Here is a 10,468-nt window from a genome sequence, read left to right as displayed (position 1 = left end):
ATTTAAAATTGATATATTTAATTTTAATTTCAAACTTTAACTTCTTATTTAACCTTAATCGTTATTAGATACTAAAACTTTCTGTCTTGCATTTGATTTTTAAATCAAAATCGGTACAGTTATAAATTTATAATTATATATAATATTGATTTATTTATTTATTTATTATTTCATAATTTATTTTAAAAAAATAAATTATTTTTTACTAATTTTTTGACTTAAAATTTTTATGAAATTAAGATAACACAAATACTGAAAATCTTACTTTGTCTCCAAACCTTGAAGTTCATTTGGATGATCTAATTAAAATTGAAAGACTACAAAAATAAATTAAAGTAAAATTTTGCTGATTAGATAAAAAAATACTGGAAATTAACAAAATAAAATAATTTTATTTATTATGATTTATTATTTTTAACACTAATTTATTATTATTATTATTATCATAGAAACATTTTTTTTTATGAATAAGTATATTGAAATGATAGTTGATTAAAATCTTAAAATTAACTTAATATTTATACAAAGATAGAAAGAGATGTTTATCTTCCTTGCTACCTCTCTTGTTAGTGGTGGCTGTGGGCATTTCCTCATCTCCCTTTGTTTCCAGGAATGGAAGCAAATAAAAGCTGAATTCTCCTGCATTTGCTAGCATAGCTTGACGAGTTTGTATCAAGAAACCAAGAAAGCCACATGATCAAATAGCAGAAGTAATGGTGATTATTGCTGTGGCTACACACAATCCAAAAACAAAACTAATCACACCCTCACCCACCCCTACTACATACTTATAACGTTTTTGGACCTTCCATATTAACTTGTCATAAGTCTAAAATCATCTTAAAATAGCACCTAACATCATTTTTTCTAATTTTTTTTATATCTGTACTATTTGTTTTTATATTATCACTTTAGTATTGTTTATTGACAAAATATTATGTTACACAACTCATGCATGGTTGTGGAATGCAGGTTAATAATCTTTGTAAAGATAGTATTGTTTAGTGATTCCTCTTCATGCATTTATGACACTCCTAGCTAGTATTCCTAGTCTTGACTGTAACTGTGAATCTAGCTTGAAATGGTGATCAGTGTTTGCATAGTACTGCAAAATAGTATTGTACAAAATGTTCCTGGAATTGAAGATTTACAAAATATTAGTATTTCTGATCTGCAAGATAACTCGACTTTGGAATCAGATTTTCTAACGCAAAAATTGCACATTTTTTTTTGTCATTATCATACTTCTTCTATTCCTTTGGGGTGATTTGATATGGAATAAAGTTATTCCCCACCTAAAACGTTAGTCTTATGAAATAGACTACACACTGATATTCATTTTCAAACAAGAGGAATGACTCTTTGTTCCATGTGTAGTGTGTGCTCACTGTAATTAGACTCCTCAACATGTTTTCTTTGATTGTTCTTTAGCCATTAAATTATGGTCACGGCTACAAATTCCTTTCCCAAGTTCGTTTTTTCTTTTTAATTTTATTGATATATTAATTTTTATTAATGTTGCAACTAACCCAAAGGATATAAGGATATATAATCCAAATGTTATAGAGAATGAGAAATTATACCCAAAAAATGTAAGGAAAAATATTTCATAATAAAATTCTAAATTAACATAGGAATGTCTTTAAGTTTGAGAAGAAGTTATGCCATAGGATTGAAAAAGAATCTAATGAAGAAAGAGGAAATTATTTATAAAATAAAATCAAGAATACAAATAAGAGTCATGACGAAAAAAAAAATAAAGCTTCAATGAAAATTTATAAGAGGTAGACATAAAGTAATTGAGGAAGAAATAAGGAGGCAAAATAAAATTTAATTCTTTTAAGATATTATAGAATATTCTATAAAATCTAAAAGATTATCTTTCAATAAATAAAGTAGAGGAAGACACACATCAAGGATATCTACCTTTAACATGACACTTTCAAGGTAGTTGTAACTACTTGTACATGTTACTTTTAAGTGCATGTAAATGTTGTAACTATTTTTTATGTTTTTTCTTATCTTTTAAAGATGTTCCATGTGTATCTCCTATGCGCTTCTTTCATGTGTCTCTTCACATTTGAAGAGTCATCCATGTGTTTAACCAAGGATTATGAAAGCTAACTAGATGTTAATCATAGATTAGTAATGCATTAAGTGTAATCATTAGCTTAACATCATAATTAGAGTTTTGCTCATATTAGATATTATTAATTTTTTATTCACACTTAGGATTTTTTTTGCTGTGTTAACATTGCTTGAAGCTTATTTTCTTAAGCTTGTCCAAAATTAGCTTCTATAAATAAGTTCAAAGACTCTCTTGTACACTAACACTTGAATATTTAATATAAATAATTTTGTAAGAATAATACTTTGAGCATTTTGTAAGACTCATGTCTCTGGTTCTTATATTAAAGAGCTTCTTCAAAAGTAACAAATTTTTTCTTGCAATTTTTCAGTTTTAATCAATTCTTTTATTTTCTTTTGCAACTTGTTCTTATTTTTGTGTTGTAATCTCCATGTGATACAATCTTCTAACATAAAATATGGATGTTATCTTTTCAATACTTTATTGAGTTGATAAATTAATCCGTCTTCCGAAAAACACATCAAGAAGGAAATATATTTGAAAGTTAGAGACATATAGTTTATTTCCTTAATTGAAAGAAGGAACATGATAAAGATGTTCTATTGTTCCTTCAATGGGTGCATGCTTTTATAGATAAACTATTAAGGCCTTTGAGAAATGAAAACGGTAAAGTTCACGATGACAATGAGTCACGAACAAAATTATAACTTTATGGGGAAATCAATTATGAAGAAGTAGATTGGACAATGACAAAGGTCAACAAGAACTTTTCTACTTCAAGCAAAAGTACTTAGTGTAAAAATATGTGAGGATAAATAATTATTGACCAAAACCTTCAACATATATTGAAGTAGGTTGAGCATTTTTATGATGGGTTTCGAGAGCCACAAGGGTTCCATGTTTATCCAAATATATTGTCCAAGAGCACCTTCCCTAAGAAATAAAATAAAAACCATATGGAGAACACAACTTTGTTGATTAGAGCATGATGGCATGGCCATCAATGGTTGATTTGATTGAAACTTTGATTTTTAATGAGGAAGGACAATCTAATGAATGCTTGGAGAAACCCATTGAAAATGCAATTTATATTGTTTTGATTTTGGTTGATAATGAATGGGAGAATTATTGTGATAGTTTTGTTTTGGAATCAAAGACAGTGTAGATGACCATGCATGTGACACCTAGGCATGATGGAACTTTCATTAATCCCCCTGTTGAGGAAATAAGAGCTCATTTGAAACATTTAATCCTAACTATTGAAATCAAGGATTAAGAAAGTAAAAAAAAAAAATCACCGGTGGAATCATTATTGGGAATATCATCCTAAAATCAATGTTGAAAAGATTTGGAAAACAAGTTAAAGACTTGATTCCTCATTATATAATGGTTTCAAAAAACTTCAATGGATGTTTTCACGGTTAAAAAGGATGATCATGCTCAATTTTAGAATTAGAAGTATTCAAAGGCCAATTATTTTTGTGGTAATCCAATTTGAATATTTTGTTAGGAAAGGAGTTTATTCAAGGATGGGAGTTATCTCAAAATTTCATCAGAAAGTCTTCCTATGCAATAAAGATGGTTATCAATGTTGATCAAACATCTTATAAATCGTACACACGATTGATCATTGCACAGTAGGATCAGTGAAAAAGTGGCCAAAGGGAAAAATTAAGGAAAGGAGGACAATGTTCAAGTTTTATAACTTGAGTAACAACTTATGCAATAAAACAAACAATCAAAATGTCCTTAAAGACCAACAATAAAAATAAGTTAGCACACATAAGAAATAAATCAATAATTTTTTTACATAAAAATACTATTTTGATAATAAAAGTAATGATTAAGAAGGTAGGTTGAATTGAATTTATCATCTATCTATTTCCTTTAGGATTTGATAAAGCAAATGCATTGGTTTAAAAGAAAAGAAAATCTCAAAATCCATTGGGGGAGATTAACTTACGCAATGAAGAATAGAAAAAAAAATTATAAGTAAATTACTTTTCAAAGACTTTCAAGAAGAATTGATATCTTTTATAATTTGAATATAATAATTGCTTTGTGTGGGAGTACGAAAATATGCTTGACCTTTATAGAAATCTTGTAGAACATTGATTTCCAATTTAGCAGGTAAGATGCCTATAAAGAAAAATCCTTGAAAATATGCACTTGAGATAATAAGTAAGCCTAACGAAAAAAAATTAGAGAGGTTATTAAAAGTTATGTTTATCCAAACAACCAAGTATGTTGATTGGTTTTCAAATACATTATGAAAAATGGTAAAATGTAAGTATATATTGATTTTCAGGATTTAAATATAATTATTGTAACATTGTTAAAAATAAAAACGTGCACATCTCCCACGGTGTTATTTTTTTTTTCAGTCTCTCCATCTCTCCCAATTTCTCTTCTCTCCCTTCTTTCTTAATTTTCTCTCCCAATCTTCATCTATTTTAGAATCTAATCAGACCACATTGTAGCTGAGGAGTTAAAGAACATTTCTACCTAATCAGATTTTCAAGCAGAGTAAGTTCATTTTTGCTCTAAAGATCCTTTCTATTTTTTCTTAGGATTTAGTCATCACTCTTGATGAGGTAAGTTGAGAAGAGTAATCCTCTCAAATTATTCTACTACATATTGAATTTTTGTTCTGTTTGAATAACTTGTATTAGGCCCTTAAATCTTGAAGCTTATCCAGACTAAGAGGATAAAATTCTAGAGGTTGCTTGGAAAACAAGCAATTAAGGTAAGGGAAGTTAAATTTAATTTTTAAGTAGCACCCTAAGGTAGAAGACCTGGATGAGGAGGGAATGTGGTCTCAATATTCAATTTCTCTTGCAAGATGTTGTGTGATGAAAAGGGTATGAAATTGAATTCATACATTTGAGATAATGCTCATATGGAGTGATGTTTGTTGTGTGTATTAAGAATTGATACCTATGTGGTAACAAAGATCTTCGAGCTTCACTCATTATCTAAGTCACATAGACTAAGATATCAGGAGGTGAGAAGCTGATGGAGGAGTTCATGCATATTGTGACATGTGAGATGCACAACTTGGGTTGTACTGAACTTACCCTGATCATTTGGATTCGTTGGTAATCTTTGAATCAAGTGTTAGTCTTTGGTAGGACTTACTTAATAATGGTCTTCTAAAAGATGTCAGTCGTTATTATGTTTATTGAATATCCTGGATGTATAGATCCATGTGATCTATGTTATTGTTTTATGTTGGGATTTGAAGAAGATTGAATAATTGAGAAATTGATAATGTAATTTGATTTTCTCTTATGATTTAATTGTGCATATTATAAAATTTTATTTTTACTTGCCTACCGTTGTTTTTCTTGTTGTGTTGTGAACTGCAATGATTGTACTATGTACACAAGCAGATGATCATACAAGTATCGGAGAGTCTAGAAAACTTTAGGATGTTGTTTTGAAACTTATATTGTAAATATTTGTATTTTTATAAGTCTTAATCACGTATTATAAATATTTTGAAAAACTTTAAATTTATATATAAACATATAAAATTTTTATTGCGTTATATGTAATTATGGGATATTACAATTCTACATTCTACCTAAGGATGAATATCATATGCCTATTGATATATTAATCAATTCATTGGTAGGAAGAGATGTCGAGTCTTTTAGATGGATACTCTTGTTATAACTATATTTTCATTGTTGAAAAAGATGTATCAAAAATTGAATTATGATGTTAGGGAGCATTGGAAACCTATGAATATATATCTTTCAGATTTGAAAACGATTGGGGATACCTACAAATGGCTACAAATTTGATCATTTATGATTTGATTGGACATTTTGCTCAAGTATTTGATTGAAAAAGAGAGATAAAATATATTTTTGTTTTATTTAATTCAAATATTAAATGATGCTGAAACCTGATATAGTCCAATTCAGAAGAAGTTGTTTTTATATTATTCATGTTGTAGCTTAAGTATTATTTAAAACTTTATGATATAATTGTTTTCTCGAGAAATAGTATTTTAAAATTCATGTTTCTAGATCTATTTTGCATAATAGAACGTCTTTGGTGGCACTTGTTAAAATTTCATTACAATTTCAATCTTTAAAATTGATTAAAGGTCAAATAGTGCATATTTCTTCACTTATCATTATTCCTTTATGAAAATTGATGAATATTATATTGAAGTAAAACCATGATTATTATACAAACCAGTTGGAGTGGAATAATAATAAGTTCACCTACTAATATTCTACGAAGTTATTATTTTGAAATAAGACCAATGTGTTCAAATATAATGAAGCTGGGTAGGTTTTGATAATTGAGTTGAAAATAATAATAATATTAAAGGTTAAAAAAAATTAGTTAGAGGTGATTCACATTTCATAACTAAACCAGTTAATTAAAATTCAAACATATAAATATTAACTTGATGAAATATTTTACCGATATATAACTATTAAATTATAGCAGTTAATCAATCTTGATACAGAAATATTAATTGCTCTAGAAAACATGATTGGACAAAAAGAAATAATTGCTCGAATATATAATAAAAAAATTAAACAAAAAACTTTTGATGAAGGTGATATATACTGAAGCTTATATTACATATAAATAAATAAAAACCCAAAGAGATTTGGACAAACAGTCACCCAATTGAGAAGGTCCTTATTATTAAATTATTATCTAATAATAGAAATTCGATTATAAATGTAAAATATTTTTCTGACAAGAAAATAAAAGAGGTGGGAAAAAATTAAGACATCTCAACAATTGCATTTATTTCTTGAAAACCTATAAGGTCTGCAATATTAAATTGTAATCGAGGTTGCTAGAAAGATTAACTATTGAAACAACTAAAAGAAGAAGTATAAGAGGGAATTATAATAAAAAGTATTAAAATAATTTAGTGAAATTCACATAAATGTTATTAAGAATAATTACCTCTCGAGTCTTGTTTTTTTTAAACGTTTTAGATAAAAATAAGGTTGCTATCAGAAGAAGCGTTAGGAGCTATAATGACAATTGAGTTTTTCGATTTATTTGTGGGTAAGTAAAAAGTTAATTAAAATTAAAAGAAGTTAAGAAAAATAATAAAGTTATTAGCTTTCGTTGATAAACTTACTCTGCTCATAAATCATGGTGGATCCGTAGTAGGTGGTTGAGAAACCAAATACTTTCATAGATAATATTTCAAAATTTTAACATTATAATATGATATTATTCAACATTAAAATTATGGCAGTTAAACAAAAATATCTATCTAATTCATTTGTTATTATTGGTTGGTTTTGTTATCTCTATCACCCACATTGATATATTTTCTTATATTTTATGAGTTATTATAAGTTTTTGTAAATATCTTTATGTATTGGTTTAAAAACACTTTTTTACTTTAATTAATCCTATGTTGATTTATTTTAAATTTATTGATTCAATAATATCATGTACTCAAAAATAATATTATTTTATCTATACATGTATATTTTGACACTTACATTTTTACAAATGTGTTTTCGTATTTTTTTTCTGAGCTTGCTTCTACAATTTTATTTTTTTTAAATGTTTTGTGTTGTCTAATTTCAAATATTCTGACTTTATCGTTTCATGTGATCAACACTTAAAAGACAGCTACATAAAAATATTTTTATATTCCATATTTGTAACACCCCATAATTTACATATAACTATTACAATACCGGTTTTACATAATTCTATACAAGTTTACAGTTTTTCAAAATATTCCTAATACATGATTAAGATTTATAGAAATACAAATATTTACATATCCACAACTCAAAATAAAACTCTGTAACCTCTAAGGTTCTCCTGCACCTGTATGGTCATCTGCTCGTGTACATAGTACAGTCATCGCAGTTCAAACACAGCAAGAAAAGCAAGGGTAAGCGACTAAAAATAGAATTTTATAATATACACACTTAAATCCAAAGAGAAAACCAAATTACATGATCAATTTATCAAATTATTCAATTTTCTTCAAATCTCAACAATAAAAAATCACATAGATCTCACATGGATCTACACATCCAGAATATTCAACAAACAACGTCTTCCGGAAGACCCGTATTAAGTAAGTCCTACCAGAGACTAACACCTGATCCAAAGATTACCAGCGAATCCAACAGAAAGGATCAGGGTAAGTTCAATACAACCCAAGCCGTGCATCTCATATGTCACGGTGTGCATGAACTCCCCCATCAGCTTCTCACCACCTGATATCTCAGTCTATGTGACTTAGATCATCAGTGAAGCTCGGAGATCTCTGTTACCACATAGGCATCAATACTTAATACACAACAAACATCAGTCCATACATTATCCCGACATCAATATTTAATACACAACGAACATCAGTTCATACATTATCCCAAATGTATGAATTCAATTCCATACCATTTCGTCATACAATATAATTCAAAAAGTGATCCAAAATATTCAAAAGTCTATTTGACATAAAAAAAAATACACTTTAATACTAAATCATCAAAACCGAATATTTCCACAAATTTAAATAATATATAAACAAACAACCCAATATATATAAACACACAACATCCCTGCAAGAAAAATTGAATATTGGGACCACGTCCCTTCCGCATTCAGATCTTCTATCCTAGGGTGCTATTAAAAATTAAATTTAGCTTCCCTTACCTCAATTGCTTGCTTTCCAAGCAACTTTTAGAATTTTATTCCCCACCGTTTGGATAAGCTTCAAGATTTACAGGCCTAATGCAAATTATCCAAACAGAACAAAAATTCAGTATATAATAGAATAAGTTGAGAGGATTAAACTTTTCAACTGACCCCACCAAGATTGATGACTAAATCCTAAGGAAAAACAGAGAACAAAGGATATTTAGAGTAAAAATGAACTTACTCTGTTTGAAAATCTGATCGGGTAGAAATGTTCCTTAACTCCTCTGCTACAGCGTGGTATGATCAGATTCTAAAATAGATGAAGTTTGGGAGAGAAATTAAGAGAGAGAGAGAGAAGAGAATTGGAGAGAGAGAGAGAAAAAGAAGAAAAATGGTACTGTGGTGTGAAGAAGAATGTTTCTGTTGCTTTTAAAAAAAGCACGCTGTTACATTATCTCCAACTACAAAAATTTTCGTCCTCGAAAATAAACTTACCAAAATAGAGATTAGGGTATGATGCTCGTATCTCCTCTTCAATTTCCCAAGTGGAGTCTCCAGATATGAGATCCCACAATACTTTCATCATGGGAATACTTCTTCCACGAAGTTGTTTCACTTGTGAATCTATAATTCTGATTGGCTTCACTTCAAATGACAGATTTTCTTTCACCTGAATGGAATCAGACTCTAGAATGTGGCTAGGATCAGGCACATACTTTCGTAGTTGGGATACATGGAAAATATTGTGAATGTTAGCTAAAGGAGGAGGCAAAGCAATTTCATAAGCCACAGGGCCTATTCTCCTGAGAATTTGATAAGGTCCTATGAACTTAGGAGTCAATTTCTTGGATTTGAGTGCTCTTCCTACACCAGTGAACGGTGTAACTCTCAAAAAGACATGCTCACCCGCAGAGAATTCTAAAGGTCTTCTTCTTTGATCTGCATAAGATTTTTGCCTGCTGAGAGATGTTTTCAATCTTTCCTGAATCATTTTGACTTTCTCATTGGTTTGTTGTATTAATTCTGGTCCAATTAACACACTCTCACCATCCTGAAACCAGCACAGAGGTGTCCTACACTTTCTTCCGTACAATGCCTCGAAAGGAGCCATTCCTATGCTAGCTTGGTAACTGTTATTGTAAGTGAACTCTACCAATGGTAGAATTTCATCCCAACTGCCCAAATGATCTAACACACAAGTCCTAAGCAAATCTTCTAAGGACTGGATAGTTCTCTCCGATTGTCCATCAGTTTGAGGATGGTATGCTGAACTAAGTCTGAGTTTAGTTCCCAAAGCTTCTTGAAGTGTTTGCCAGAATCTGGAGGAGAATCTAGGATCTCTATCTGAAACTATGTTGGAGGGTACACCATGCAATCTGACTATTTCATCTATGTAAATTTGGGCCAACTTTTGCATAGAGATTCTCAAGTCTATAGGTAGGAAGTGTGCCGTCTTTGTCAACCTGTCCACTATGACCCAAACAGAGTCATGCTTCCTCAAAGTACGTGGTAAGTGGGTAACAAAATCCATTGAGATACTATCCCACTTCCACACTGGAATGTCTAACTGAGTTAATATGCCTCCAAGTCGTTGATGTTCAATCTTTGATTTCTGACAAGTCAAGCAAGCAGCTACAAACTTGGCCACATCATTCTTCATGCCATGCCACCAATAAGACTTCTTGAGATCTTGATACATCTTGGTCATCCCTGGGTGTAAAC

At 29.6% G+C, this 10,468-nt stretch overlaps 1 long non-coding RNA gene across 1 annotated transcript; it reads right to left on the bottom strand.

Annotated features, from left to right (window-relative positions):
- Positions 1-7,765: 7,765 nt before the first annotated feature.
- Positions 7,766-9,092, bottom strand: LOC137809712 (uncharacterized). Its single transcript, XR_011080801.2, has 3 exons — positions 8,988-9,092; positions 8,762-8,836; positions 7,766-7,936 (listed from the first exon to the last, which is right to left on the bottom strand). It is a non-coding gene; the product is annotated as an uncharacterized LOC137809712 (long non-coding RNA).
- Positions 9,093-10,468: the final 1,376 nt, after the last annotated feature.

This window comes from Phaseolus vulgaris, chromosome 2 (assembly GCF_051622355.1).
Source record: "Phaseolus vulgaris cultivar YP4 chromosome 2, ASM5162235v1, whole genome shotgun sequence".
Taxonomy (NCBI): domain Eukaryota; kingdom Viridiplantae; phylum Streptophyta; class Magnoliopsida; order Fabales; family Fabaceae; genus Phaseolus; species Phaseolus vulgaris.
The sequence above is the reverse complement of the archived record's forward strand: the minus strand, read 5'-3'. Positions and strand labels throughout refer to the sequence as shown.